We start from the raw sequence: 27102 nt of genomic DNA, 5'->3' as shown, positions 1-27102 counted from the left end.
CCCAGGTTTGATACTCTGATGGAAAATTGTCTCCACGATGTATAACACTGCTGGGATTATTTCTAGCCATTACCATTGGTCTCATTTTACAACCATTCACATTATGTAATTTGATGCTCATTTAATTTCATGAGAGGATGCTGCAGACTTACTTACGACTCAGCAGGGCAACCTGTACACTTTGACCACCTCTGTTATCCTTGCCAAAGGAGGAAGAGCATGTTTCTTAGAGAACATGTTATAACATCTTTAATACCTTTATATCCAGGTTTCCCAGATTGCTGCAGACAGGAGGGCAACTTGCCCGGAGTGTAGATTATACTGGAATGGCGGGAGAAATTTAGGGGTTTTTTTCTTGAACTGCTTATTAGACTTTTGTTGTAAGGTTATCGGGAGGTATTAATGGGCTTTTTCTTTTGTTGCAGATGGAATTTTATGACTCACTGTATTTTGAATAGGACAAGGAGATGTGTCTGATAAGGTAAGAGAGAGGGTAAGATAAACATGTTCCTATACAAAATCGTCTCACTGGTTTGATTTTGGGTTGAAGACAACCATTTCTTTCCCTGACAGAACCCTGCAAATAATTGAGATGTTTGTTTTTCAGTTACATCTGTCTCTGACTCTCCAAGCAGAGACCACCTCTGTTCTATACAGCTTCTGGCCCAGTCCTTTCTCCTGGTGAACTGATGTACAAATTTAGAAGACAAAAACATAAGCCCTTTCAGGCATAGGGCTTAGCAAGATAGATCGTACTTATGCTACTGTTTTAGAGCTTTTTTTTTAAAGTAACAGATGAGATAGAAAAGTTTTTGTTCAGTTTTGAGATATTGCCTCCCCCACCCCCTATCCCAGATATTTGAAAGGTAAAAAGATTTCAAGCTGTTTTAACTTCAACACTTTAAACCTTGTTTTTCTTGTAGTATTTTCAAATTTGGACTGTTTTTATTAGGACAGAGTCTGTATGAGTAGAAAACCTCTAGATTTGAGTATTTGTTGTCACTAATGTGGTGAAGGAAGCTGCAAGTTTGCTGATTCTTTTTAAATTTATTTATTTGTTTTTATTAATAGCATTTTTCAACGGCAGTGTTTATATAGATACTTTCTTTCCTTTCACTTTCTGCTTCAGAGGCTTCCACCGGTAGAGAGTAGATGTCTTCAGAACTCTTAGATGTTGGGATAACCGTATTCAAACAACAAACAGCCAAACAAAGAAGTAGTATTATACAGGGATTGTCACTGTCTTTCAGTATACGATCCACACTGTAGCTATCCAGCTCTATCACTTGTGTGTTTCATTTTTGTCTCCCCTTTCTTCCTGAGCTCTGTGCCATTTACAGGCCTCAAAAATCCCTATTGTTCTTTTTGGCTCTTGGTTGGAAAATGTAGTGGAAACAGTTAAATGCATCGTTGTATGAGGACCAGGACTAAAAGACTTTTTCCTTGGATTCAGAGATTTAGCTGTTGTAGATGCTCTTGAGGTTTTTTGGTTTATGGGTTTTGGTTTTGTTTGGGTTTTTTTCCATTTATGTTTTGTTTGCTAAGTAGAGTTAGCCTTTGGAGGGTAGCTGCCCAAGCAAGAACTCAAAACTTTGAATGACTCTTGGCATTGTGTGCGGTATGCAAGAATCAAAGGCTTGTTTACTTCTTAGGTTTTTTTGCAAGTATTAAGCATTTTGTCCATTTAAACTACCCCTCTTTCATGCCACTGTTGCATCTTGTTATGAATATTTTATATAAAGGCTCTACACTAAGGTGGTCTTGTATGCACATAGTTGGTAAAATACAGCTCTCCAGGTGAGAGGCCTTGCAGTCTGCAGCTCTGTTACACAAAGCACCTTCAATGCATACCTCATTTGTTATGTAAACGAGCTGCTTCACTTGCACGTGTTCCAACCGGTCCTCCTATGCTCCAAGAATGGGTAATTAAAGTTGCTTTCAGGACTTAGAGTATTTTCAGCCACTTAGAGTATCTTCAGCCCGACCTGCACTGGCACCTCTCTGCAGGCATGCAGGCTGTTCAGCTGCCATCCCATTGCGTGCCTGCCACCGGCACTGATGCAGCTGGAGGCTGAGGGATGCCCACTGTGCCTTTGCCACTGGGGTGCTTTTGTCAAAAAGCAGCATGGCCAGAATGGGATAGGTAGAAGTGCTTGTGTTCTGGCTGGTTTGTTCAGATACAGTTGACCAAGAAGTGTGTTTGTCCAGTGTCAGTGCAATGTGGGGGACTTTGGTGTGTGTGTGGGATAACAGTTTACTTATTCAGCTGCTAGTATTTTCTGAAGATGTTATCCTCCTGTATTATATGTATATTATATAGTGTATGTTGTTCAGTACTGTTCTCTTCTGTGAAATGGATATTGATAACTCTGCGTTATACTGTTATACTGTCTTTCCCAGGGCAAGCTCACTCTTCCTTTTCGTGTAAAACAGGCACTGAGGAGGCTCTGTTTCTAGCAAGTTCTGCAGCTTGAGGCAGTGAGGCCTCTCACCACTGCTTTATTGCCTGCCCCAGGCACGTGCAAATTGTAAGCCAGATCCCAGCAATCACAGAACTGGCTTTAAAATGAGATACTGTGAGGAAGAAGTAGCACTTCTCACTGGCTCTCATCTTTCACCTATAGAAGAAAATATTCTGTCTGCATTTTGTGTAAGGCCTTCTCAGGATAAAATATAATCCTGAGCTGGGAATGTGTGTCTTGTTCACCTTTCTTTGAGAGGGCTTTGTTTATCCTTTCCCCAGCAGCCTGGGCTAGGGAAATGCAGCTGTCCCATGCTTGTCCTCCTGTGTTACAAGAAGTGGCTGTCCTGGTCATGTTCCTTTTCAAGGCCACAGTTGTCAGGTGTCCCTCTTTCTTTCAGCTACCCCTAACTACTGTGGATGGCATCAGCGTTACTTATTTATTTCTTATTTTTTTTTAACCTTCTGCTTCCTTTCTGCGTTCTCTCACCACATTTACGTTTAGGTTTTCATCCTTCCAGGCAGGCATCTGAATCCTGCCCCAAATGTGCCCTTGAATCCTGTCAGTATCTCCTGTCCATGTTTTTTGTTGGTTGCTTACATTTTTCATGGGTATTTCCTGACCCATTCCCTGCTGTTTTTTCTTCTGGAGGAGTCCTTCTGAAGCATTCCCGTGTTTCTTGCTGCCGTTCCAATTAAAGGGGTTGCTATGTTTTGGTCCCATTTAAAGCAATGATAGATGGTCCAGTCTGCACAAAGAATAATCTTGGTTTAATCCTAGCCATGATGACTTCCTTGTAATGGTTGGCTTTTGGCATCCGTCCTATTGATTATGTGATGAGGTAGAATTAAAAAAAATGAATAATAGCTCTTTTAGTATGCCTGAAGCCTAGTGATGAAATTATGAGACTTGGCAAGCTTGCAGCGATGTTGATAGGTGCCAGACCTCTCACCCAATATTTTCTTTTCCTTCCCCCATATTTCCCTATGCCTTTATCTTGCTTCCTTCCAAGGAACTTGGAGCCCTTGTGAACTGCAAGTCAGGTTTCGCGTGAGGTGTGCCTGATAGCTCGGATCATAAATATAAAATTGTTCTGTAAGGCCTAATCTATTTTCAGAGGTATGTTTATAAGGTAGAAATTACTTTGATCGCTGAAACAGCATTGTGTCATTTTTGAAAGGAAATGACAAGGAAGTAACTTATCAGGCCTATTTTCACCCACCATTAGCTTAGACCTGACAAATTGCAGCTCCAGAGACTTGTGCCTTAGCAGTTCCAAATTAGGTTGCCAATTAATATTGATTATCTGAAAAGCAGTAGGTTGATGTATATTCTATTATTAATAGCTGTTAATGCACTTTATAATACCAATCTGTTTTGCAGACATTTTCTGGTTGTTCTTTTTTAATGAGTCTTGGCAGTGAAAACCATGTTTTTACACATGCAGAACCACAGTAACTTGTTGAAGTGTTTGTGTGTGGGGGGGTTGTAGGGTTTGGTTTTTTTTTTAATTTTGGGTTTGTTTGTGTTCTTGTTGACTGTAACAATTTTATGAGACCAAATAGAGGCAAAGTCCAGTAATTATTTCTGTCTAAACTGGTACATTGTGGTTTCTTCTTGTGTTAGTGTGTATCAGTGCAAAACTCTTGCATCACTACTAGATGAGTTTTAATAACTTCCTTTGACATTGCCTATGAGTATTTTTGTCTCCACAGAAGCCATCTTAGGAAAACTTTCAAAATAAGAAAGACAATTTGAACAAAACAGTAAGAGGTAATTTGAGTTCCTTTTCTTGTGTTATTTAGCTGTTATGTCGCAATATGTGGAAAGTACCTGGAAAGCACAGGGAGAAGAATGGGAAATATCTCATGCATAAGGAAAAGCCTCTAACAGTATGTGGGGGTAGACTATATACATAAATGTAGACATCAAGGTAAATGCTTTTTCCTCTTTTTTACTTCCAGAAAATTTGAATATTTGCACAATCTGATGTTACAAGTTGTAAATGCTTAGCACTTCTAAAAGAATAAATTACTTCAGTGCCTGAATGTGTAGATAACTGTCAGCTTCAAAGGATCAAGTGAGTTGGAAGGAATGTCTGGAGAACTTGGTATAGGCAGGTATCAGGAAGAATATAGAAGGCAGGGGAATATATTCAATTAATATATCAGAGTCCTAGATGTAAGTTTATGTATAAATTAAGACTAATTATGTTACAAAAAGCGAATTTCTGTGGTTCTGCTTTTAGCATAAAAGTGGAATATTCACTTCCCTCTCCCCATCTCTGTCATACTGTGTTTCCCAATCTGCTTGTTGTAAGAATTGTTCTGCTTCTGTAAAAATTGAGTTGGAAAATTAACCTATTTAATACTTTTCAAACTACCCTTAGAAAATAGTCTACCTTTGGCTTTCGAATATCCTTGTTGTGAGATGGCTGGTTCTGTAAGATATAAGTAACTCTGAACTCTTGACTAAGCAATTAAGAGAAACTGAAATCAGTACTGTAAAATGTGCCTTAAATCTATGGGGCTGAGGTTGAAAGAGCTATTGTTCTTGAGAAGCGAACTGATCTGGAGTTTCCCTTGAGTACGTAAAGCACAAAGATAAGGTGTAATTTAGGTTTGCAGTCCATGGGTTGCCTGTCTCCTGTCTTGCACTGCACCCAGTGAGGCAATGCAGGGTGCTAAACCTGGCCAGAATTACTTGCTTAGACTTCTCCTTAGGGTTATTTTTCTGACCCAAGTGTTCTGGGCTTCAGCAGATACACAAGCACAAGGGGATTGTCAGGGCAGACCATGGGGGTTGCAATTGCCCCTGTGGGGTGAGTGCCCACGAGAGCAAGTCTGTGGGGTGATGTGAGCATCACTACTGCTGCTCGTCACTGAGCCCACCACCACACTCCCTTCATCCTTCCCTGATGTTGGTGGTGTGACTGGAGCTCCTAGACATGGTGTGAAGAGCAGGTGACCCTCTCCCTCGTGAGCACACGGTACCAGCTCTGTGGCTGTGGACCGGCTGCCAATTTCAGTGCTTGAAAATAGCGCTGGCAGCCAAGAAACTTCCAACTGCAGCTCTGCTAATGACTGGTATTGTGGTTTTGGGCAACTCCCTTGGTTGTCTTTGAGTCAGCTCCCCTTTCAGTAAAAAGGGGATGATACTTACTGTTGAGATGATTAATTATTGTGCTTCAGATGTCAAGGTCCTGCCATGTATTCTTACCATTGTTATGGAGAACCTTCTCTGCTTTTATTAAGAAACCCTGGCTCCAAGAACAGGACAGATTGCACGGACTTTTTTCTTTTGAGGTTTTTTTTTCCCCTCTCTGGTAATTTATGAAACAGATCACATTGACTTTAGGTACCAAAGTGCCAACTACCACTACCAATTTTTTGAATCTTGGCTCCTTCTCCCCTTTTCCTTCCTCTTTGCATCTCCCCCTTGACTGTCCACCCTTCATATTAAACCTTTCCTAAATTAAAGACAGGATGCTGGATAAAGTTAAAAGGAAACTTTTAGTTGAGGCTGATGTTGAAATCCTAGCAATAAGGCTAAGGGTTTGCTAATGATGTAGCGAGATACAGAAATGTTCTGCTTTTTTCTCAGAAACCCATTCTGTGTGGAGGTTGTGCAGTTTCCAGGCTCAGACTTGGCTGCCAACTTGAGATGTGTCAGTAACTTGCTGGTTTTTAAAAAATAAAATTAAAAAGTCTAAAAATAATATTGGGGGGAGCCCCATGAGTGAAAGATTGCAAAATTCACATATGAGATTAAATTTAACTTAAAACCCCCTAGATATTTAAATTAAAGGAAAATATTAGTTAAGGTACCCGGACAGAGCTCTGAAAACAGCAGAAACTTGTTTGCTGTTAAATCTCCCACAAAAAATGTGCTCTCTCGGTTTATGAGTGACCTCCAGCTGCAGGTGGTAAGTTCCTGCTCCAGGTGAAAGAGAGAGAAGATGTGTTTAAGGAGCAGAGAGCTCTCCCTAGTCCACCCATGTGGGTGGTGGGGCTGTAAGGGGCGGGCAGCTGTTGGTGCTCCTACTGGGTGCCTCTCTGCAGCCCAAGGAGCAAAGCCAAAGGTGACTCTCATTTAGTCTCTGGTGACCTTCTTGATGCTCAGCCAGTAGCCAGGGCTGCTTGTGACTTGTGGACTCCATAAACCCCAAGTTTTAGAAAACATATTCTTTGAAATACATTCATAGGCTTCTGTCCCCAGAATGAGCCTCTGGTGTCTATTCCTTCTGTCTTTCTAGAGCAGATCATGAACTCTCACTCGGTAATTTCTATAGTGAGTGCATAACTTCTCTTGTTACTTTACAGAGATGTCTGCTCCTGACTATAAATGATGGAAGGAGACATGTCCCCTTTTTGTTTATCCATGGAGTGATGTAATATATAGTGCATGAATGTAGTACGGTGCGTAATGTTTTTGTTGAATACAAGTTACTGTGAGTTGAAAAGTGGAGAGAAGATATGGATATCATAAACTTTGATGCTCAGATCTGCCATTTCCACACTTGGAAATCACTTCACGTTCCTTGTTTATCCACATAAAATTTTGAATCTCTAGCACCAATTAACATTAGGTGGAGTAGCAGAATGGTAGATTGCAGTCTGTCCTGGAGTTTTGGGAAGAGCCTTGAATACCCAGAACTGAGGCCATGAAGCACTTTGAAGACAAATGAATTTTGATTTTAATATTCTGATGGTGCCTAGGGAGCAGCCTGTGCTTCTGAAGAGTTGTGCTCCAAGAGCCATACTAGTTGGAGTTACCCAAATGCAGAGGTCTGTATTTCTGAATGGATAGCACTGCTGCAAAGTGAGGAAGATGTAAACGCCAGAGGAACTGCACGAGATTTTAGTCAGCTGGATAAGACTGAAAGTGGATCTTGGGGAAATCATATTTAGCAAGCTTGCTGTTGATGAGTTTCTGAGCATACCACACATCAACTGTAATTATGTACAGTCAGGCAGAGGAGTTGAATTCCAAACTCCTCAAAACTTTTTCATCTGACCAGAAGAAGCTTTTGTGGTACTAGTTTTGGCTAATGTGTTCTTTATCTTCTGAGTAAATTTTGGTGGAGACATTTAGCCACTTTGTTGGTAAGTCACTGATAACCGTTATCCTCTTTGATAAACCAAATATGCAGACCATTTAAATTCTCCATATAAGATGTATTCTCTGAATCTTTTCTGAAGGGAATAGACCAGAAATGCATGTTGCCCTTGTTGTTACTGTTTTTTAGATAATACTCTCCCTCCCTGCCTTGCCTTATACGAAATAACATTCTTATCCATCCAGAGGTTACGTTTCCTTCTTTAGCTGCAGATTTGTGAAAGAAATTTAGTGTCTAGATGGTGCCTGCTCTGACCCCCAGTCTTTTTTATAGGATTGTTGCCTTCCCAAATGCAGTTCCCCAAGGGTATCTCTCAGGGTTCTTCTTTTTCGTTTTTTATTCCCAGTAGTTTGTAACTTTATATTACTGCTATAGTAAAACCAGCTGCTGTTCAGAGAAACTATACCTAGCAAAATATACACTTTACTAGAAAGTTGCCTGATTGTTTTTTTGCTTACCATTGTTACCAGGTTTCATATTCTGTGCAGACGATGAGAATTGATTCCATATTTTCTTTCTGGTAATAGCAATGAACAGCATCCCATCAGGCCTCCAAAACACCAGTGAAAAAATATGAGAAGAAGTGGGGTACTTGGTGTCATTACAAATAACACTTACAGAATTTTGTATCACTGAACTTCTTGTACTCTGCAGTTTAGGTCTGTGTGAACATAATTACAGCTTTGAATTCTTTCTTTTAAATATTGCATGTATGTGGGGGAGTAGTTGTTTTGTTTTTGCTAAGTAGCATTTTTCCAGACAATTGCATTCATACCACTTGTGTTCTTTTTGGAAGGTTAAAGTTAATGTTGATAGGGGTTTTTTTTTGGTCTAGTTTTTATGAGATGAAGTACTAGACAGTTGCACGTTTACCATCAACTAATAGTCAAAAGGTGCAGTCTCATGAAGAGTTGGCTAAAACTAAATGAATAGGTCTCGATTTCCTGTGGGTGTGGGGTTTTGTGTGTGTGTGTGCACTGCTTACCAGTAAGGAATACAGCAACTTTCTTCTGAGATAGCTATGTTGCCAACTTTTATACTGTTGAAGTAATTTTGTTAAACAGGAGAAAGAAAAAAGTTCATAAATCATCAAAAGGAATTTGTCTGCAAAGTGTGCCAACAGGGTTGGGTCTGTTTTTCCTCCTCCGTTTTATCAGGAGGAAAGCTCATTGCTTTTGTACTGTATCGGCCTTTTGCTTTCACATGGTGAGCCTTAACAGTATGCTGCTTTCCTGATTTATTCTAACAGTTGCCTGTGAGTGTAGTGTTTGAACACACCTCTTGGAGATTAAAAAGGTCAAGACTTCTACTTCCATAGGGATGTCGTACACAGCCTCATTTTAGGCATGTCACTCTGAAGTCACTCGAGTAATTTCCCTAGGGTGGTGTGGGAAGGCTGTGGGGATTTGGGCAATGGTACCCTCCCAACAAAGCCATCTTCTACTGGTCAGGGAATACTCTCTTTGGTTTGTCTGTTACAGGCTCAGATGAATTTTACCTCTAATATATCCTGGACATAAGTGTTTAACGATGCCATGCTTTTTCTTTTACAAGGAAAAAGTGTACACTCTGGCCCTTATCCTAGTCTGTGCTATTAAAAACAGGCAAATGATTAGTCCTGACTGTGTCCACTTAAATTTCCTGTGGGTTTCTTGAGTAGACAACTTGAAAGAACAAATTATATCTTGTCCTTTTTCTCTCTAGTTTCTTCTGATGTGCAGCTTATAACACCATCTCCTTTTGTAGCCTTAAGAGAGGGAGATAGAATCATAAAATAGGATCATAGAATCAACCAGGTTGGAAAAGACCTCTGAGATCATCAAGTCCAGCCCTTGATCCAACACCACCATGGTTACTAGACCATGGCACTAAGTGCCACATTCAGTCTCATCTTAAAAACCTCCAGGGACCGTGAATCCACCACTTGCCTGGGCAGCCCATTTCATTGTCTGATTACTCTCTCCATAAAAAATTTCTTCCTAGTATCCAACCTAAACTTCCCCTGGCAGAGATGATGAAGTATTTACCAGAAATATTCTCTGAAGCTGAACTAGTTACACCATCAATGCCACTAACAAAACTCAGCTGAAGTAGCACTTTTTTGACACCATGCTAGGAAGATCTCCAACAAGCTTTTACTGATTGAAAAAAATGGAAAATGTGCTTGGGGCGTACCTGTGCAGCTTGCTCTGTAACTTTTTCCTTTTATGATATTTTGGATGGACCATACTGCCTTGAAAACTTAGCATTTCTACCAAGAGAGGTTGCTGTAGAGCCCTTGAGGGGTGCCTGCGTTATCTCTCTCGCAATTGCTAAATGTGTGCTTCCTGTGTCACGAACTCAGAGACCAGCTGTTGTTCCTCAGTTCTGATTTGAGAGTCAGAGCCAGATGAGGGTGTGTTCTTGCTTCTTCAGTTTCTAGACATGGTGCAAGGGAAAGAAAGCAATGTCCTGACATGCTCTGATGAAGAGTGGAGTCTTGAGATGATTTGTGGCTCTGACAAAAGGAGGTGCAAACTACTATTTAATCTAGACTTTACCGGGTACTTAAGGGTCATCTGTAGAATGATCTGAAGTTCTGACATTGTTTTCTGGTGGGATGTGTTATTGCATGAGGTTTGAGTGAAAGTAGCAATGGCCACTGTTCAGTAAAACCATAGCTGACAGTGGTTTAGACAAGGTATTCTCTTACAGTATTAAAGTACTTTTATTAAAGCAAGAAAGATGGCTGTGTGTCCAGATGTCACCTTGAAGGATCCCGATACAAGAATCAGAGCAAGTAATGCTGTTTAGACTCTGGTGAGTCACATACACTTAGGAGATCGTGTGCTGTCTGTCATGCAAGACAAGTTCACATTTGCTTAGGCTACCTTCTTGTCATACATGGGTTTGGCTTTCACTACTGATTAAATTTTAAATTATTTCCCTGTGTTTTCAGATGTTGATGTAATATTAAAGTGTCAGTTCTTTTTTGGTTGCTTGTCCTCTTCCATATATGTGTATATTTATTTCTTATTAAAGAAATACACTTTCATGTAATTGTATAATACTATCTGAAGAATAGTTGAAGGGAAGGGACTGGTCTTCTGTGTTCTTTTTCTCCTGTTTAAAACAGAGACTGATGTGATATTTACTAGCAGTCTCTTGCTGATCCAGGGGCATTATTTTTAAAGAACAGTATTCTGAGAGTATTCTTTTCATTTGGATGGGGTTGACATCAGCTTTTCATGTTCAGCCGGTGTAGATGGGACATATGAAACACAGCCATACAGGTTGCTGTTGATGAGAATGTGGTTTGTATAAGTAGTTTCCTTAGAAGGTGATGAACTTGTTCCTTAATAATTTAATTGCTTAATTTCAGGAAATCAGGCAGGACATGAGGATTTCTGGTGGTTAGCCCAACAGCAAATCACTTTAGCCTGAGTGTGCCTCAGAGTTTTGACCTGTGTGAGACAATTTATGATATGTGCCTCAGAAGTACTGTGAAGGTACCAAATTAATGCTTTCAGTGGAATCATAGGATGCTTTGAATAAAGCTTTATAAAAGTGCACAGTGTTCTTATACACAAACTATTTGGTATTAATAGTAGCTCTTAAATGACAAGAAAAATGAAATGTGCCAGATTTGTGAAGCTGGAGAAACGTTTGCTCATTATTTTGAAAGAGCTGGAAAGTGCAGATGGAGAAGGGAGGATGGAAATCTAGGTTTGGAGGAAAAAATCCCATGGGTTGTCATCATGGATGTGGTTTTAAAATCCTGCATTTTGTTACCTTGTGTCTGTAAATTGGCTTTGTAGGTGGCTGGGCGTGTTTCTGAGCAGGGTGAGAGGGAAGAGAGAGTTCACCAATGCAGAGCAATGCAGAGCTGAGGAAGCTACTGTGCAAACTCTCTATTTGAAGATGTGACAAACCAGGAACTGTTGTAGTCCTTTTATTAAATAGGAAGTACATGCAACCACAAAAGACAAGTGCCTGGCTGGAACATGTATTAGAAATCTGAAATTGCAAAGGACAATCTTTCAACCTACTTTACTGTTTGGATAATACTTCAAAGCTGAAAAAAAAAGACCAGTGTGCAATGTGCCTGCAGAATAACAATTAGCAGCATTTTAACCTGCTTGTCCACCGTAGGGTTGTTCTTTCATAAAATCATAGAATGGTTTGAGTTGGAAGGAACCTTAAAGATCATCTTGTTCCAACACCACTGCCATGGATAGGGACATCTCCCACTAGACCAGGTTGATCAAAGCCCCATCCAACCTGGCCTTGAACACTGCCAGGGTTGGGGCATCCACAGATTCGCTGGGCAACCTGTTCCAGTGGCTCACCACCCTCACAGTAAAGAATTTCTTCCTAAAGTAAGGAATTTCTTCCTAAAGGATAGTGATGCCTTTATCTGTGCTGCTGTAACTGAGATTCAAGTCTCTTCATACTGTGTGTGAATCTTTGCCATCCTGTCCAAGCTTTGGAACGTCTCTGTCTGTCCTTCCTGCCTAGACTCCAGTTCTCCTCTGCCACAGTCTCTAATGTGGCCTTATGAAAATGGTTTAGTTTGCTTGAAGCCAGCTCACAGAGAATGAGGAAGATTCACTCATCTTGGATGGCTGGAGCTTCTTGATGTATTTTAGTTATCTTAATTGGTAACAGTGAGGTGTGAACTTTCTGTGAGAGGTGAGAAGTGAAAGTCCTGCCTCTCCATTGCTTGGGATACTAGCATGCTCAGAAATGAGGAAATAGCTACCCTTTAACTTTGTGATGGAGGCCAAAACACTAAAAAAAACTCCAGACTCCTTTATTCAGAGAAGTGAGCTTGATTATTTGGGAACAGCTACATGATGATCAGGGTGTTTTTTCTGATGGGCAAGTTGACCATCCTTCATTAGGTCAGGCCAATTAAACATTTAATTTTTAAATGAGCTGTGGTAGGTATGTTCTTAGCTACTCCATTCAATATCCTAGGGAAGGCTTTGTGGCTAGTAATTAATTCTGGTAATTAATTCTGCTTTTGAGCTAGGGTTCAACAAATGGCTGCACAGGTTTTATTTAGGCAATGCTAACCTGAGGAGATGCGTTGAAACTTCTTTGACCTTTGTTAAAAAGTTTAATAGAGCTTTAGCTTTAGCCTAGGAAAAGAACACCTTTAGGTCTACGTTATGGTGTTCCTGTTCTGCAAATAAATCCATATGGGCAAAAAGCACTGAGCACTTAGGTCTGGTATCTAGACCCTTGCTTTTAAAGGGAATCTTCTCATAGAGGCTGTAACATCTTGTGTGACATCTTCACATGTGCTACTTTTCCAGCATGCCCTTGCAATGCTTGTGCCATTTGTCTGAAAGATAAAGTTTCTTACTCTAAAAAAGCAAAAGTACTACAACGAAATTGGTACTTTTGCCTATAAATATTACTGTTATTTAATAATGATGGGAATTCTCCTTTTTGAGCTGAAAGCAGAAGCAGCACTATGTTCTGACAAGTTGTTCTGACTCAACTTCAACCGTAACTTTTTAATAGTCACTAAATGCCTTATTGTATTTAAAAAACAAAACAAATATTTTTGTTGTAGAAGAACGAATATCTGATATGACAGCATAAAGCAAAAGTTTATTATGCATATACAGTTGAAATAAGTTAACTTATTTAAACTGTATTGTAGACACAGTGCTTCTGCATTTGAAAAAGTTTCATGACTCCATATAACGATATCAACATATTTCCATAGTTAATTTCCAGCCTACAATTGTATTATCCCTTGTCTAATGGAACATCATAATATTAAGTAAACTAATAACGCTAATGTTAATGTTGCTGATGCTTTATTAGATACTACATAAAGAAAAAAAAAAGCAAAACACTGAAAAAACAACAACATAACAAATCCTACACTCACTTAACCAGGATATGTTTTAATTCGTGAAGTTTTTCTGGGGGGGGGGGAAGTGAAGGGCAGATCTAAAATTATTGTATCCAGTGCTCAAAATGGACCTGTATGCAATTGCATGCTGAACTGCTGTGCACTGTTGCTTATGAGGACATCAAATATCCACCGAGTGCTCTTCAGCACTTTTCTGCAGAGATGGTCACGTTTTATGCGGGGACTCCTGTCACGTTTATGTATGTCTACATATATGCAGCAAATAGAGTATTAATGTAGTGAACATAAATGGGTGATGAGGCAATGTGATTATTCGGAAAGGGAAGGGAGAAGTAACTAAAAGCCTTTAGTTGGTAGAACTGAGTTTTTTTCAAGATCACTGGTAATTATACTGAACAAAGCTATTGCTTACTAAATTTGAAAATGCCACCAAAAATCAAGGTATGGCAAAGACATCCTTTGTCACATGGGGTTAATTTCCTTTTGATGTGGGCTTATTTGATTAGTATAAATGTTAGCACAGGCCAGTCCAACACTATGCAGGGAAGGGCTCTCTACATTCTGGAGAGCAGTTTACATTGGAAGGGATGATGGTAAAAAGCTAACAAAATGCAGAGGCCTTGCAGCACTAGTAAAGTAATGGATATGGTCTTGGAATGCAAAAGCCAAGCATGTCCTCTAGGAGTGTATAGTGTTTTACCAGTCTATGATGGCACAGGATTATTACTGGAATAGAGTCCAATTCTTACGTGCCTGGAGAAAACTGCGAGATTGATTACAGTTGGAAAACCTGTTTCGCTGTTAGATTTTTAAATTTTTTTTTAATAAAAAGCTTTGCATGCTTACTTCAAGTGAAGTGACTGAGTTGTATTTTGCAAATATCTATAGAGGAAAGAAAGTACAAAGCTCTTCAGTTTAGTAGGAGGAGATATAATGAGACTGAATAGCTGAAAGTTGAAACCAGATGAATCTGGGGTGCTTGTAACACACAAATTATTAAACAGAATAAATTGCTCGGTAAAACAACTCCCTTTGGATGTGATGGATTCTTGATCACTTGCTTATGAATTAGGACTGCATGTTTTTATTGCTGCTGTATATATGTATATAGCAAGAAATGTATCTGCACGTGGGTCTGAGGCATGCCTTGAATGGAAAGTCAGACGGGTGATCTCAATGGTCCGTTCTGCTTTCTGGGTCTGTGGGAGGCGGGTAGAGATCACCCGACCCTGTGAAATGTTGTACCAGCCAAGTCTGGTGTTTGTGCTCATATTTATTCTCAATACCATCTCTAGGAGGCCAGTGAGGTTTTCTGTTTTGTTGTTTCTTTTCTCTCTTTGGTAAATCTGGGTTTTGTTTCATGACTCAGAAGGGAGAAAATAGAATTTAAGTCCTGCCTACCCATCCATGTGGAGAGTGGCTTCTGTAGCTAAAGCAGGGGGTGTCCTGAGGGGCTTTGGGTTTTTTATTCGATAGTTGGGAGGTGGGGTTTTTCGTTTTGGTTTGGTTTGGGTTTTTTTGAGGAAGATGAAAGGAGTCAGATAAATCAAATTTTGCATCTGCGAAGATGTCTTCCTGAAGAAAAGAACGGTACAAGTAGAATAGAGAGGAAAATGAACATATGATCATGGGGTTTATTCAATTTTTGCTTGATCTTTTGGGAAATAGGTGAATTTGCACAGGTCATGGAAAATGAAAAACTAACTCACTAGGGACCCTCCACCGTTAGTTCGGTTTTCCAGATTCATTCCGTATCAGTAATAACTGGACTTATTTTTCTTTTCCTGGTGACTGTTTAACCCATATAAAATGAAGTTTGTCTTAATCCCATTTCAAATAGAGACATGTTTCCATCACCGTGTCAAACTTCTGGCACACTTTTTGCAATGTGTTACCCTGTGTTCTACAGAGAGATGGAGATCACACTAGCTGAGTTTCTTGCCTGCCTCTGGATTTGCTTTTTCGGGTTGGAGCAGAAGTCACAAGGTAGATCTGTGCAACACTGCTGCACCTGGGCAGCGGACCCAACTTGGCAATTCTGTATTATTTACATGGGTCAAAATAAAATTCACATATGCAATTTAGAGTCTTAAAAAAACCCCAGAATTGCACTTCTTGTCCCTACAGTAGCAATGCTTGTGTAGAAATCTTTGTCTGGACGCTGTTGGTCAGAAAGCCTTTTGTGGGGAATGAAGTTTTGTGTTTTAAGGAAAATCCAGTGTTCTCGTTGCATTTACGACGTTATGGCAGAGCTCTGTTTCACTGAGTATGAGAAGCCCCATGAGAATGGCAGAGAAAATGCCACTGCCTTCACTTCTGACACATATTATGTGTGAATAATTTATGGTACTTCATTGCAAATGGAGTGTTCTGTAGTATATTTGTAAATAATGAATTCTTTATGACAGGACATCTGTATCTGTGGATCCTGTCTCACAGAACTGATTTTCTAAATACACTTCATGATAAGATGTCTATCCCTTTTCCCAGGCTGCCCTGTAATGAAGTACTTTTGTATTTCTGATGTATCTGTTATCCATTTTGACTCTGACTCATAAATGATCTGTAGAATTTTGTGTTGTTTGTGAGTTGATATGTTAAGTTCATTTTATGATTAGGTATATGTAAGCATTCTGATTTTTGTACTGTATAAAATCAGTTTAATGGAAGACTTACATGCCACTTAAGTTTGCTTCTTCTAACTTTCCTGAAGAGAACGTATTTTGTAAGACAGTACTTAACTTTTTTTTTTTTAATTCATAAGAAGTAGTTTCTGGTTATGCCAGTAATTTGTGGGGTGCAGTGTGCTAAGTGCAGTGTGCAGTTCACAGTGGTGATGCAAGAAATGGGGAACGAATGCCTTTTTGACCCAGAATGTGACTTTGGGGCTAACATCTTCCCTTGCTTATCTGTGCAGTTTGATAATACTCAGTTGAAGGCTTACTTTGTCTAGGTCACTCCTACAGTTCGTTCCCTAACAGGACTCTAGCAAAACTTCTCCAGCTGTTTAGAATAGTCACTGGCAATGCTAGCTATAAACTGTATATCCTCTGCAAAATGTTTAAGCATTCAGCCCAGTTACTTCTTGCCACAGGTTTGGGGAAGAGGCTGCTTTACCCCCTCCTGCCTGAAATATTCGACGTGAGCACAGGGGAGAATTTTGGTGGTGCAGGAGAAGCAGTCACCTTGGGGGGCTTCAGATTCTTGACCCACCAGTGGGTGGCTGAAGGGGTTGATGTTGCCTGTGTTGACCTGCTGACTTGTGCAGCTGTCTGATGAACCAAGCCACTAAAAAGATCCAAGGTGGAAAAACAATTTTCCACAAGGAAAGGGCTAGTTTGTCACCAAGCCCATTTCGGTAACTTACGTTTCCATGTGGTCCACAGCGGGATTTACCTATCTCGGTGAGGGGGCAGCTGACTGAGCTCAAGGCTGGGAGCTCTGCAAGCAGATTAGCGGCAGATCCCTGGACCAGGTGGGAGGATGGCTGTGCAAGTTACTGGACAGCAAGATATGAAAGCATGTTTGGAGGGATGTGGATGAAACACTAGCATTACCATCTTACCCACATTTGCTAAGGCAATGGGATACGTTAGTTACGGTGCCACATGGATGAGAAATGTGCCAAGAGGGAAAAATGCTTTAGTTTAGGTATGCTAAACCCCTCCTCACTGTATTTTCGATTTTTAAAAAGGATGGGGAGTCATCTGTGAAATTATCTCGTGTATACCCTCCCTCATCAGTGCATGGTGCCCAGGCAGCAGTGTGTGAGCCTGGTCCCCTGCCATCTTCTGCTCTTCCCCCCATCACTTGTCTTCCCTTTTTCCTCCCTGCCCCATAATTACTCTTAAGAACCTAGTACCAGTGACCAGTTTCAAAGCTAATGTACTAGTAATCCTTTTGAATTCTCTGAGAAAGGGAGAGAAGTTAATTCTGGGTGCCCGCTTGCCCCTGTGTGGCTGCCACAGTTGCTTAGCAGCCAGCGGAGGCACTGGAGAGGAGCAGCTCTCCCCTCCCTGAATCATCTGTGGAGAGAAATGAGAAGACAGTTATTACTGGTCAGCTTCATTAGCATCTTGTTTTCTCTCCATCTCTCCTGCACACATATACACACCCTTACCTCCCTCTGCTCAGCACTTTCTCACAAGCAGTGGAATGGCGTCTCCTGCATTCAAGCCACCCTCGCTGCTCACAGGCTCAGAGAAATAAGGCAGCAACCATCCCAGGCCACTGTGAGGCCTTAGTCCACAGCATCACGAATGCACTGTGTAGATGTTTTACTGTCTCTTGAAAGAGTGGGGTTGTTAGGTGCTTCAGCTGACAAGGTTGTGGTTTTGCACATAGGCCTCTTACTTAAGTTTTCCATTTTTAGTTGTAGGGTGCTCGTTGCTTTTCACCATTTTTCCTTGCAGGCTCTGACAGAGTAGCTCTGCTCAGTCTTCCTGCAATATCTTGAAGATATCTCCAGCTTTTGGTCAAAAGCTGCGGCCTGTTCTGTTACCACAAGTGGTAGTAAAGGATGCCAGCCCCTGCCTTGATTGCACTGGTGCAGGGTGGTTGAGATCTTGGATGGAGGGTGGGCTGTGACCAGGGAGGCTGAGGGGTGTTGGATTACTCTGAGGCTGCCCCACGGAGCAAAAACACCCTGAAAACACAGCAGATGGTCTAGAATGATGGTGTCTGTTCAGCTGCCAGAGCAGCTTTGTACACATGAGGGCTGAAGACAAAGGTCTTTGAAAAAGGATGGGTACCAAGATGTCATTTTATAGAAGTTCAGCTTTGTTTCAGAGGGGTTTCTGTAAACCTGACCTGAGAAGAAGGAATTAAGAGTCCCTCTAACCCCTGGTATATCCAGTTAACCAGATCACTACATATCTAGCTGTGGTTGCACATGACACTGTAATACACTGTTTTGGAGCAGAAGCTGTCTCAAAGTGATATAGCTGCAAAATGTCCAGTCCAGTGGGATCATTCCTTGCTTATTTGTTTTTTAAGAACGCTCCTTCTGATGGGCACCTCTGATTTCAGTAGAAGTGAGTGATGTGAACAGAGAATCAGCCAGTTTGATGTGTCATTATACTTTTCATTTTAATGCAGATTCCTAGATAGCCACAAATTTAGAGTTGGAGGAATGAGCACATGATTGATATGAAGAAATATAGCGGGAAGTGCTTGGATTTCTTTTTATAAGGCTAATTGTGTTAATTTGCTTGAGACACAATTATCTCAATGGGATTGATTTGTTTAATTAACTCGGGATGCCTGCAGGTGAAATAGTGAGTATAAATAGAAGGACAGTGGGGAATGCATCACTAATGTTTGTATTGCAGAAGGATTGACTCATATGTAAATGAAGTGCTGCAAGCCTGCCAGGCTAACCTAGTTCTGTGGTGGTTTCTAGATACATAAAAAAAATATCTCATGCTGTCATGCATAACACAGGGCTCGTGCACTCAGGAATAAGTTAGGGAAGAGTGTACACCGTAGTACTAAGGACAAATATACCTTTCTCCTGCTGTAAATACTGTGCATATGAGCACTTCTTTGAGCACTGCAAAAGGATAGTGCCCAAAGGATACAGTTTGTGCGAGACCACTGTGGTGGCACTGCCCTGATGCAGCACAACATGTCAGTCCTCTGGTGAGAAATCACTGCAGTTTCTTGTTCCAAACATTGCAAAGGCCACTTCTAAACAGAGAGTACGGGTAACCTGTATCTGTGTTCCTGGGCTGAAGCCCTGTAGCATTACATATTCTTGTTCCCAGCTCCCTCTGCTTTACTGTGTGGACATACCACGCTGCAGAGGATTAGGTGTCTTAATAGACCAGTTCTGCAACCTGTGTTTGTGTCCTTTGCCTGCTGTTTGCAAATGCCGTATCCGATACTATAACGTGTCCTTTGTCCTAAGGTGGATGGTTATGTTCAAGGCCCAGAGAGGAAATTCTGAGCCTCTTCTGTCAGTTTGGTCCTGTGCCATACAAAATCTTATATCCTACATATATGGAGGACAGGTGGATATTTCTGATTTTTCCCCTACCTAAAGTAAATTACTTATTTTTAAGTAATATGAAACTGTAGTCTTTCTCCGAATCTTTTGGAGATCTTTCTCATAGCAAAATATTGTGCAAATTGAGCGCTGATTATAAACAAAATAAAACCAGATCAGCAGAGCACTGCCACAGAACCAAACCAACTAAACAAACGCATATTTCCTTTTAGCAGCTTCAAGTGTATTGCTGTTTCAAAAATGCCCTTGCTTCTGCACAATGAGAGTGTATAGGAGCCCTGTCGTCTTTTCCACAATTCTTTTTTTTTTATATCCTTGATAGTTTATTCGTCCTGCGTTAGTGTGGGTGCTTCAAGCTTCTCCATCTCTTTCTGTACAGAAATCCGTCTTTGTCCTGAATTATTCTTGTCCCCATTTTCTGAGGCTTTTACTACATCTGCTATCTCAAGAAGAGATCAGACGATAAGAGCCAAACACAGCAGTCTGATGGAGAACACGCTTCTGATTTATGCCGTGGCTGTTGTAGGTCTTATCCTTTAGATAATCATGTGAATGCTTTCGTCTTGAAAACGGAAAAAAAAAGAATATTTCTAAGTTCTATCTTTGCATATCTAGCAGTATGTTTCATTTATTTGCTGAACACTTGATTCAAATATTGAGTTACTCCAGAACTGTTAAACCCAGCAATCAGTTTGGAGTGCTTCGCATTTTTCATTTAAATGCACTTTGCTTTTTATTGATCTGCAGTGGATTTAATTTGCCCCTTGGCCTGGCCTTGTGTGGTTCATCTGGAATTCTTTCCAGTCTTCTCTGGCTTTGACAAACTGTAAATGGTTTTGTCATCTGTGGGATTTTAGCTGTTCGGGTTTTTAATGGGGAGGGGAGAGGAGGTGTTGCCTTCATATGTTTCAGTTCATTCAAGTATATATGGTACACTGCTATCCCAGTGTAGAGATGAGGGCATTCCTCCCTTTTTTTTCCTCATTGAAAGCTGTTTGTTTTGTTCTTATGTGTTTTCGGTGTCTCTGCTGCTTTCTAATCTGCATGGATACTCTCCTTAATAAACTTCAATTTTCTTAGTAGCATAAAAGGATTTTGTCAAATATTGTTTGCAAGTCCAATTCCCAGCCTCTTTTAATCCATACTGGTGTTAACAAACCAAAAGTATTCATAAACAGTAAAGAGAAAACTATGGAAGTGTGTATCTGTTGGAGAAACCAGGCTTGGAAAAATGTATTTTGTCAGAAATATTTGGATTATGCTTACCAAATGTATAGCTCGTCCACCTTCAGGAAGGACACTGTTGCTCCAGCCTTTGCTTGCCTTGCTTTTTGTTATATCCTAAACCTTCATGGAGGCTCAGTTTGTTTTGAATGGAGAGGACTCTTTCTGTCCTGCTGTCACTAGAAATAGTTTGAAATTGTCCTGCCTTACTGTTTGTCTGCCTGAAGGAAAACTGTGGTTTGGGTTTATTGGGTAATGGTGGGGGGTGGGTGTGTTTGGTTTTTGTAGCAGGTCCCTCAGCTTTTCCTCCCCTGCTTTGTGCTGAAAAGATTCCCTTTCCATACATGTCACTTGAAGCCAGGACATCCATGTATGTTTTAGATGTCTTATGAAAATATTGGAACCCTCAAGAAACTGTCGCACTTCTTCCATCTTGCCACCAGCCCATTGAGTGATGTTAACTCTGCTGTCAAGGTAAAGACCTTGATCCTTCTGGTGTTTAACACAGATGCTATTTTGCCCTGACTCACAAATGTGTGTTCTGTCCTGCCTGTAAAGTGGGGTTTACCAAGCTTTTGACTAGAACTGAGTTTACCCAGTAATGCCAGTTTATCTTTTTTAAGTAAATACTACAAAGGCAAGTGGTAGGGAGCCTTTTTAACTTGCATCACTGATCTCTCAGTGTCTGTGGTTGTGAGGAGGTGTTTGATTCTCTTTTGCTTGTTCTGTTTGGGTTAGGGTAAAATGGCAATATCTGAGGAGGATTTGAGGTCTGTTGAAGGAAACATTACAAAGAAACATACTTAAAGTTTCTTTGAAGCTCAGGAGTTAAGGAATAATAACTCTTCTCCCCAGGACACAATTTCTGACCCAGTTATGTAGATTTCAATTAGAGGGCTTCATTGACATAAACAAGTTTTGGTTCTGCCTTAAAACCACTGCAGGAAAAGGTCTTTATATAAGTTTTGGTTTACACATGGTTTTTTTAATCTGTTCCACTATTGAAGTATTAAATAACTTCATACTGCAGGAGCTTATTCTTTCCAGTCCATGGCTTTCCCTGAGGGAGAAGTGAATACTCCTTCTCAGAGGCACTTTGAAAATGATGCTACACAGAAATGCAGGGATACGCACACATGTGTACAGCCAACCTTGAAAGCCTGGGGTGGTAAGGGGGTAAGATTGTGAAGGAGGCATAGTAAGCTGCTCTGATGGGAAGCTAAGACTGTGAATTTCTTTTCAGAAATCATGAAGTATCATGTTTTTACTATGTACTTATGTGTTCAAATGCATACTCAGAGATATTAAAAGAATATTTTTCCAGTGCGTGTTATTTCTAAATTGCAAATTACTTGCATGTAATAAAAGATGCAGTGTGCTTTCTACAAAATTACAAGAAATTTTCTTCCAAATTCTACAGAATAGTTAACTAAAACAGCTCTAGGCATTTTGTTCCTGTCTATAACTTGAATCGAGAAAACACATTGCTGTGATTGGTGCATTTAATGGCCTCTCATGTTTCATAAAGGTAGGTTCAGAAATTTGTACCATAGATTGTGGTAGATCACTGTAGGCCAGGTAAAGAAAATTGATTGCAAAAGACACATCGGCACTTCAGAGGAAGTTAAATTAAAGTGGAAATCATTATTTCTCTCGGAGTGGACCCTTACAGGAATACAAACTGAGTAGTGCAGCTGGATGGAGAGGGAAGATTGCATCTACTGCAGGAACTGCTTGAGACAAGGTAGTACTGATATGACAAACAGCAAAGAGGCCTGTACGTGGACTAAGGAGTATGTTGATTCATATTCTGGGTTTATTTTTAAAAAATCCTCAAGGATGGTGCTGTGAAACTGTGAAGAACCATCAGGAATGTGAATGAAAAATTAGAAAAGACATCAGGTAGGAAAAAAAGTCAGAGAACAAGGATGGTTTAGAAACTGTTTGAGGTTTTTGATATAACAAAGGCTATATGTTGCTGCTCTTGAAGTATGCCATGCAAAGCCCCAACTATCTCTTTACTGCAGGATGGCTTTTGTTCTCTGTGGTATTTTAAAAAGCCACATCTTCAAGTAAAATTGAATTTGACTTGGTTTTTTCTTTATAATTGTTGACACTGAATTACCTGCTTATTGGATATATACTTGTCATGCAGGCCATCTGAGATGCTGCCAAGGGTTGGTATTCCTGAAGGACATTTTCCATGTGGTTTTAAAAATAATACATTCTGAAATGAAAAATGCCTTTCTCCATATTATTTCATAAGATTTAAATATTTTTCCCCTGTTGCCCTCACTGGAGTGGAGAAAATAGGTTGATTGAAAAGCTGACTATCAAATTAAATTTGTGCATGTTTTAAATAACTTTTCACATTGAATCTCTAGAGACATTTTTCCCTGTATCTGCAGAAATGTCATCTGAAATTTTTCTTAGTCCAAGATTTTACCAGGGCAAAATCTCAAATACGTATGCATTCATTTCCTTTGCCCTCTTTTTTCTCACTTCTACACCAAGTTGTGCCTCTTTTCTCTTCCCTTGTGTGTCCTTTCCTAGTGTTTACTCACCCAGATGAGTTTAGGCTTGGGATGCACAAGCATACCTGCTTCCATGAGGCAGCTGTTACACTCCACTGCATGTGTATGGATTTCTGTTTGCCATAAACCAACTTGTTTATACATACCATGCAAAACATGGCTGGTTTGTCAGGACTGGAGAAGCTTTTTAGCACTACATAATATTCTGTGTGAGGGGAGGTGGTTAGAGTTAGGCATAACTAGTTCATAAAGTAGGACGGAGCTGTTTTTACAGGAAAACTTGCTCTATTTTGCATCTGTTTCTTTTGAGTGGCAAGTTGGGAAAAAAATCATGGTTTTTGCTTTTAATTCTGTGAATTCCTGTAATGTTTGGAAAAAATGTGAATAGAATTTACAAGATTATTGAAGATTATGCAATGGTCCCATATCTGTGAGCAGTTCAGGGAAAAAAAGTCACTGCTACTTGTACTGTCACTTAAATATGATATGAGAGAGACACTTCCCTCCCCTGCTTCCTGCCTCCTTTTATGTTCTTTGCAATGTGAATATACCAACATCTATTTGAAAGTTATTTTTGTCACCTAGGCCTTCTCTTTCACATCTACCTCAGAAGCAACGTGTGCATCCTGGCGGCATGTGTTTGTTTAATCTAAGGAAGAGCAAAACTTGTTCAGATGACCACAAAAGCAGAAAGAATTGTTTGCCTGAAGATGATGGTGTGCATGTGTTTACCTCACCTTTAGTTTTGTAATCACTTTTTCCCAGGTCCAAAAGATAATTTCCTAGGTGATAATAGGTAATAGAATGCAAATACTGTGTGAATTATACTTGCACCTACGTGCATCACTCACCCTGTGCCACAACAAAGGAAGAGAAAGAAAACAGATAGTGGTCCTTGTTCTGCAGTGTGTTGAGGGCCCTTGACTTGTCCTGAGGCAAACAAAAAAATGGATAGATACAATAGAGTAGAAATTATTTTTTTCCCCTCTCAGCTCTTCACCACTTCTGGTTCTGCATAGATGTGATGGAACTGTTGTTCGAGTGTTAAATAATATACATACTTATATAAGAACAAGTTCTATCCCTTTTTTTGTGGGAGTGGTACTGCGTGTTAGGATTTTTTTTTTTTTCAAATTCACAACAGCAGCGTTAAGGGCTGCTGAGATCCTCATAATATTTCTTCCTTACATTGCTGTCCAGTGGGAAAGGCTGGCTGCTTGGTGGCTTGTATGTGGCGCACCTCGGGCATTTGCTACGTGCCATTCAGCTTTTGCGCCACAGTGGTCTAATGGCACACGCAGCACTTTGGTACGTCTCGTGGTCCTTTTGATTTAGGTGGTTCTTGTGGTGGTTTGGTGTGGGTGGGCAGCTGTACGTGTTTGGAGGTGGTTTCAGCTGGGTGGGGGAGGTTTGGTGTGTTTTAGTGTTAAACACAATTCCAGAGGTGGCTCTCTTGTGGTTCTCTAGCATAACAATGGGAAAGTATGAGATCTTTGATGTTTGCCTTGCAGAAAGTTTTCCCTCCTCTGTGTTCTGTACCGTTTGCACCTGCCTCATCACAGCCTGCTTTCCTGCAACCTTGTCTTCATTAATAACGCACTGTAGCCCATCTACAGACCAAATGACATCTGGTCCCTAATAAGCTGATGCTGGTTAGCTGTAAAAAAGGTTTAACTGAACTTACTGCTGTTGTGGTTTATATAAAAAGACATAAGTATCAATAGTATCAATAGCGGGATGTTCTAAGTTTAAGCTTCTGACTGGATCAACTAATTTCCTTAGGTGCCTGACTTGTCCTTGCAGTCAGTAGAGAAAAACGGTCTTTTCTTTAGGGCAGCTCAGCAGGAACTGAATTTCAATGGTCTGATCACATTCTCTTCTAGAAACTTTTTATTTTCTTTTTTTTCCCCCCTCCTTTTTTTATATAGCCTATATAGGAAACCTGTAGACATGAGCCAACCACGTTGGTGATGGTATCAGCTGCACAATTGTGCCCACAGTTACCAGGTTGGACATCTTTGGAGGGTGATAATGAAGGCATTGATCAGAAATCCTGTTTAAATAGTTTGCCCAGTGCAGAGTGCTTTTTACAGACTTGAAGGAATGCTTACATCTTAATGAAATATATATCTGCATTTCTTGCTCTTCTGAATGCAGTAGGCCTTTATGAATGGTAGAGATACAAGATCAGCTCCAGAATCTTCTCACTGTTAAGAGCACAATACAAATTGAAACTACCCAGACTCAAATGGGCTTCAGTAAGTAACACACATCATTTAGTCTTTTCAGTGAAGTGCTCGCTAGCATATGAGCATCTGTATATAGGCAGGTCCCTCCTGAGCTGCTAACAGCTGTTGATAGGCATTTTCTGTGATATTAGGAGCTACTTCAAAGCATTCTGACAAATGGAAGCCCAAAATGTAGGTGTTTCTTTCCTAAGTGAACTGACAAGCCAGAGAGGGGAATAGCATTGAGAGAGCATGCAAGTGTTTGACGCAACCTCGTGAATTTGAAAAGATGGAAAATTCTGTATCTAGCACAATCTGGAAAAGTGCTGTTAAACCAGACGAAATTTATTTTGTTTCCATTTTAAAAGTGAAATGAAAAGTAGCTGTAGGAGTTTTTCCCTATGATGTTACATTTTTGAATAAAAGCATAACGACTTAGACAAGGTTGGTGGAAGCTCGGTCCGTGTGAGGCCATCCTCCTAGGGAAACTGTTAGAGAAATAGTGTGGTCTGAGCCTGTGTGAGCCCTTTGACTGAACAAGCAGGTCTGCTGTTCATTACTGGAGTTGGTTGTTTATGGCTGTAAACTGGGCGGAGGAGGATGCAGGTGGTGTAACTCCAGCCTGGGCTGTTGTGAGGAGTGAGTAGTGCCACCTGCAAGGGGCTGCGCCTCAGCCCTGTCACCAAACTGAATATGGTGGCAAAGTTGAGGGCATGAACATGCAAGGTCAGTCCTTGGTGAACCTCCCCTGGTTTCAGGGAGATATCTCAGCCATTTTGGGGGACTTAAATTGCATGTTGCCTGCTTGTGTGCACAAAATGTGTATGTGGGAGAAACCACTTGGTTTCTCCATACCTCCTTTCACCTCCTGTGCTGCTGTATCTGCAAGTAGTGGAAAAGAGCCCCTGGGCAGACCCCAGTGTTGCCTCTTACAGCTTCTCTTCACTCTGATCAAAATGACTAAATGTGGACTTTCTGAGCAGAAAAGTCAGATATCTATGTCTAGTGGTCACTTCTTGGTTTTGAGGGTGGAGAGAATGGATTTAACTTCATATTTTGATGGAATGTAGATTTAAATTATTATTAAAATGAGATCTTAGGAAAACTGTTTATGGGAAAAAAGAGCTATTTTAGATAGTTATTTGAGGTAAATGTACTTGTCAAAGAATTTGTTATTTGAGTCCTGTGGTCTTTCTGAATGCGTTTGACATGGTCATTATTCATTTGTTCCTTTTGTTTCCTGTCTCATTATATAAGTTAGCAAACCACTCTGGGGTTGCCTTTACTTTTATTTGCATTAGAAACTGCACCATGAAAAATGTTCTCATTGGCTTACCTGCTGCTGGACCGAGAGCTGTAAATAAAGTGGTTTCTAATTGAAATCCAGAGGAACCACAGAACCATTATAATTGATGTGCCCTTCAGTTTTTTATTTCCTTTTTTTTTTTATGACCATGTATCTTTTTTATAAAGTGAAGCAAGTTTCTCTTCTTCCTAGGTACCCTCAGCTTGAAATAGTCACTTCTTGCTGTTAATGTTTCCTTACAATTTCTGGATAAGTGAACAGTGCTGGGAAGAATACCTGAGGCTGGGTTTTTTCTTTTTTTTTTTTTTTTTTTTTTTTACAGAATTTACTTATTGATAAGAATGCTTTTA

General features: G+C 40.3%; 1 protein-coding gene across 6 annotated transcripts in view; it reads left to right on the top strand.

Moving 5' to 3' along the window:
- Positions 1-27102, top strand: part of TRERF1 (transcriptional regulating factor 1) — a 100663-nt gene that overhangs the window by 29296 nt on the left and 44265 nt on the right. For 4 of the 6 annotated variants that reach the window (XM_017811714.1, XM_017811712.1, XM_017811708.1 and 1 more), the window contains exon 2: positions 426-481. The gene's annotated coding sequence lies outside the window, so the exon portion shown is untranslated. Of the gene's footprint in view, positions 1-425; positions 482-4267; positions 4396-24501; positions 24527-27102 lie in introns of those variants that run through there. The other 2 variants (XM_017811709.1, XM_017811710.1) reach the window with 2 other exon arrangements.

Source organism: Lepidothrix coronata, unplaced genomic scaffold (assembly GCF_001604755.1).
Source record: "Lepidothrix coronata isolate B3197 unplaced genomic scaffold, Lepidothrix_coronata-1.0 Scaffold33, whole genome shotgun sequence".
Classification (NCBI taxonomy): domain Eukaryota; kingdom Metazoa; phylum Chordata; class Aves; order Passeriformes; family Pipridae; genus Lepidothrix; species Lepidothrix coronata.
Note: the sequence above shows the minus strand (reverse complement) of the source record. Positions and strands in the feature narration are given on the sequence as shown.